At 39.6% G+C, this 5,397-nt stretch overlaps 1 pseudogene; it reads left to right on the forward strand.

Annotated features, from left to right (window-relative positions):
• The first annotated feature begins 3,131 nt into the window (after window positions 1-3,131).
• On the forward strand, window positions 3,132-3,277 carry LOC116530236 (annotated as a pseudogene).
• Window positions 3,278-5,397: the final 2,120 nt, after the last annotated feature.

The raw sequence follows: 5,397 nt of genomic DNA on the forward strand, positions 1-5,397 counted from the left end.
TTTGGACAATATAATATTATTCAACTCCAAAAAGAAATGAGCTACCAAGCCATGAAAAGACGTGGAAGAACCTTAAATGCATTTTCCTAAGCGACAGAAGCCAATCTGAAAAGGCTACATACTCTTATAATTCCAACTATGTGGCATTATGGAAAAGGCAAAACTATGAAAACAGTAAAAAGATCAGTAGTTGCCAAGGATTATAGGAGAGAAATGGGTGAATAGGCTGAGGCTGGGAAATATTTAGGGTAGTGAAAATGTGGCCAGCACTTTGGGAGGCCGAGGTAGGCAGATCACGAGGTCAAGAGATGGAGACCGTTCTGGCCAACATAGTGAAACCCTGACTCTAGTAAAAATACAAAAATTAGCTGAGCATGGTGGTGTACACCTGTAGTCCCAGCTACTCTGGATGCTGAGGCAGGAGAATTTCCGGAATCCAACAGGCAGAGGTTGCAGTGAGCTGAGGTCAAGCCACGGCACTCCAGTTTGGCGACAAAGTGAGACTCCCTCTCAAAAAAAAAAATAAATAAATAAAGCAACACACATAAAACTATAATTACACTAATTTAAAAATGAGAATTTTCATGCTGGATTAAAAATCAAAACTCAACTATGCATTACCTATTTGAGGAATACTTTAAAATAATGAATAAATGTGGAAAATAATGTTGCAAAAACATACCAGATAATATTGGAGGTCTCATATTACTCTTTGACAAAGTAGAAGATATATCTTTATATCAGGGAAAAGTGGAAGTTCATTACCAACTGGGTACAAAGCATGAAGATGCTATAATCATCATAATATGTTCATTTACAATATGTGCTATAAAAACGTTTAAAGAAAATAATTGTGAATTAGGGGTAGTAATAAATTGCTACCTCCTGTAGATTTTAATAAAACTCCTTATAAATGATCAATCAAGCAGACCAAAAAAATGTATTAATAACAGTCCAAAGGTACACATACATTTTGGTCCTACGTTGTTGAACACATAAAAACTTGCATTCACTAGGCCAACCCATAGTGAATCCACAATGAGGACCCTGCTTTTCTGAACTGCCTGTGAGCCTGAGCACATTAATTGGCTTCAGCAGCCTTTCCCACGTGGAACTCCACAAGTGAATCGGGCCCCACAGAAACAATCTGAGTGAACATTGTCTTAAATTAACATTGTCTACATATCAAGGAAGAAACATAACCAGGAGAGCCCAGGCACAGAGGTGATGCATGAGTGTGTTGCTTATAGTGGCTTCCTTAGGACATCGGGCTTCCTTCTGCCATGAAGTCTGGCTGGGCCAGGGTACAGAATGGGATCATGCAGGTGGAGACAGCACTTGGACCTTCCTTCGTGACTGCTCATAAAAATCCACAAAGCATGGGCTGAAGACCGCAAGTGAAATGACGTGGAGGAAGTTGTGTGCTGTGTTCTTTGTGTTGTGAGCCCCCTCCAGCTGCTGACGCTGGAATCCAGCCCAGCACGTCCTCACACTATTCATAATTCTTAGACCTAAGTTGGTACATAAAACACTGCTTTATGGTATATTATGACACCTGTGAAGAATTTATTATCCCAATTAGCAGAGTTAATCCTGAAATATTTATGCAGTTGAGAGAATTGGTGATAAAATACTGTTGTTAATTACAATGATTCTTTCAGAAAAAAGTGAATCATATTCTGCTGATTTTTTATTATTAACAGTGTGGTCTCTTTGATCACAACCTCTTCATCATACACAGTTGAATAATCTTGTGCACTTTAATTCTGTAATTTCTCATTCTACAAGGTAAATATAGAGCAATTTAAATACCTTTCTAGCTTATGAACACTAGTTGCTTTTAATCATGTGATGTGCTATGATGGTACTCTCCCTCGCAGATGAAGCTCAGGGGTTTGAAAATCCCATGGCCCTAATGGGAGATGGCCTCCTGGGGAGGGAGGGGACAGTCAGGGCAGCCTTGTGTCTGAGGCTGATCTGGAAGGAACTGAATGGACTTCAAGTCAACAGTGTTACTTACTTTTTTATTTTTCTCCATCTGCTTCTATATACACCTGCCTCCTACCCAGCCTTGTCTGGGATTTTAGCTGGAGTCTTTTTGTCTGTTAAGGTAGAGTAGTGTTTCGCTGTCTATTTCATTGTCCAGCGGACTACTGCTTATCTCATGTCTCAACCATCACTCGTGCCTGTGCGTCTCCATGTGAGCAGCCCAGACACACCCTGGGCAAACAACCACCCTGGGAGCACTGTCCTGGCGCCTGTGGCTGCTGGCTCTGCAGTCCCCTCCCCTCACTTCATCACCTTCCCATCTAAAACCCCCTCTTGTCAGAGAAAGTGGAAGTGGATGGAAGCCAGGCAGCTCTCCTGTGCTTTGTAAGAAGCTTCCAAAAATATGAGCCAAGGGTCAAGTGACCCGGGTGGCCACGTTGGCCTTTTCCTTCTTTTCTTTGTTTTTTGTTTTATTTTGTTTTTAATAAAGATGGGGTTTCACCATGTTGGCCAGGCTGGTCTTAAACTCCTGACCTCAAGTGACCTGCCTGCCTCTGCCTCCCAAAGTGTTGGGATTACAGGCATGAGCCACTATGCCCTACCTCTTTTCCTTTTCAATAGAGTTAGGGATGGTCTTTTAGCCCAAATTTCAGATTTTAGAATCTGTGGTTCAGGTGCACTATAGTGCCTTTAAACATGTGTTTAAAGAGCTTATAGGTAGCTAATGTTTGCTCTTAAAAATGGTTTCACTTTAATAAAAAATAAAGATATAGGTGTGCAAGATGTGAAAACTGTCAGATTCAAAAGAGAGTCACCTGTGCTAAAAAAAAAAAAAAAAAAAAAAAAAAAAAAAAGCAAACTAACAAAAACCACCCTGACACTTAGAACTGGAGAAGAATGCCATGAAGGGAAGCTGTCCTTCATAAAGGTCTGACAACAGAAACCACTGTGAAATACTCCACAAAACCACAGCTTTGTACAGAGACCATTGCAACCTTACAAAAAAAATTTCTGCAAGGACATCTGCCCAGCAACTCCCTGTTCAGCCTTGAACTGGTGCCAGCCTAGTTGTGGATCCCTGTAGCCAAGGACAATTATTTCAAAACAATTATGTCACCCTCCTATTTTTCCTTTATTTGTCTACACATACCTGGCAGGAGAGCGACCAATATCAGGAAGTTGTTTTCCCAAGGGAAGCTCCTCATGCTGACTCTCATGATTTCCCCAAGTGTAGGACACTGGACTGCATAATCTGTGTAGTGGGAGACAGTATTTATGCTCTCCCCTGCAAACAATATACATCCATAAATAAAATTTAAACACAAAAAGCTTTTGTCTATTTTTACCTCCCCAAATACAAACACACAGTTTGGAATACCACACGTATTCCCATTGCAATACCCTATTCCAGAATAAATATCATTTTCTTTTAGGGACGCTCTCTCTGTTTGTCATTTAGGTTGACAAAAATGTTCAAAATATCAAATAAAGCCAAAGGACACACAATGAAGTGCAGTCAGACTACCCCAAGGTAAGAAGGTACCTGGTTGTCTCCCCAGAGACACTTGATTCTATCAGCTCCCTTTTCTGTTTTGTTTCATTTTTCTTTGTTTGCTTAACTTTTGAGAAATAATGTATACAAATACAAATATTTTTTGCCAGTGTAACATTTTAAAGATAATATTTTGCTATGTAAATTTTCTATGCAAATACAAATATGTTCTTCCTTTGATACCAATGAAAATATGTATACTATATATTCTATAGTTTTTTTATACTTTACATTTCGGAGATAATTCCATAATATTAAAAAGAGAGGCTTAATTCTTTTTCTAACAGATGCATGATATTCCTTTCTAGGAACAACTCTTAATTATTCATCTGGCTCCCTGTTGATGAACATTTGCTTAGATCCAGACTTACTCTTACAAAGTCATTCCTGTACATTTGTCTTTGCAGGAAAGTGATCATCTCTGCATGTTAAATTTCCACACTAGAAATGGATGAGATAAGCTGTGGTTCATTTTAATTTTAGAACAACATTACCAATTGTCCTTTTGAGAGATTTTATAAAATTGACATGCCAACTAAACACTTTAGTTTTCTAAGCAATTCTTTTCTAGACTTTGTCCAATAAATTCTGAAAAATCACATTTTCTAAATATTTTTAGTTAATTATTTGGATATTTTCAAATATATCGTTGCATCTTGTAAAATAATGATAATTTTATCTTTTCCATTTCATGTATTGGAGTTATTTTTCTTGTCTAATCTAAGTGACCAGTGTTTCTAGGGCAATAAAAATAAGAGATAACCGTGGATATTCATGATTTGTTCTTGCCTTTAAGGAGAGGAGACCCAGGGTGTTTACAACAATGTGGGTTTAAATTGTCTTTAGAGGTATCTATGTGGAGACACAGCTACAGATCAGTATGTGAACAATCAATTCCTTTGTCCTTCTGAGCCTTATTCTTGATGTCTTTTTAGCATTTTTGCATAGTTATATGCTCTTTCTCCTTTGACTTCTATGACGCAGTACTTCATAGCTTCTTCTAGATTTACTAATATTAAACCTTTTTTTATAGACCTGCGATGAATTCCACTTGGTTGCATTGAGTGATTTGCCAATATCTGGATGGTTGCTCTGAGAATCTGTCATATTTCTGGACCTGCTTTGTGGAAGTCCAGAGCACAGATAGGCTGTTCCTCCCTCTTAACTCCATTATTGCTCTGTAGCAGCATGGGTATGGTACCCCAGGTCTCCAATCTATCCTTTCTCACTTGCATTCGGAGACATTAAATTGCTGGAATAAATAAGCCAAGGAGTAACTGGATGGGCTTCCTCTAACTGAAGACACCAGTGAGGAAGGACACAGACTTGAGACCACCTGCTGTGGCTCTGCCTGCTCACGTGTGCTTTAAAGGTTAGTCCACCCCTTCTGCAGATGGACAGTCTGATGTCTATTTCTGCCACCATTGGAGCCACCAACATTTGGCCAATTAGCCCCATTTATCAGATATGGAACCTGAGGTCTGGGGAGGTAACAGTGGCCTACAGTCACCGACTAGTGATCTGCTCATTGTCTCTGAGGGCTGCAAGGAGTCAGGTTGGCCTGGCTGTGAAACCTGGGCTTTCTTCATATCCTATTGCTGTCTTCTTCTGTTTTCCTCCAAATTTTTTCCTCCATTCGATCTTCAGACTTCCTTCCCTATGTAGGTTGTGTATTCCTAAAATAATTCCCCTCCCTTATGACCATTTTGTTACGTGTTTGTTTCAGGCAGGCTATCCTTTCCGCTGGCGTCTTCCAAGGAGGAATGGCAGCTCAGCGATGGGAGCCCTTTGGAATTCAATACACTCTACAGGAAATAAATTTTACTCCTGGGTTCCTCCCTCTCTTCTGTGTCACA

Source organism: Sapajus apella, unplaced genomic scaffold, assembly GCF_009761245.1.
Source record: "Sapajus apella isolate SASKATOON/1434 unplaced genomic scaffold, GSC_monkey_1.0 scaffold65, whole genome shotgun sequence".
NCBI lineage: Eukaryota > Metazoa > Chordata > Mammalia > Primates > Cebidae > Sapajus > Sapajus apella.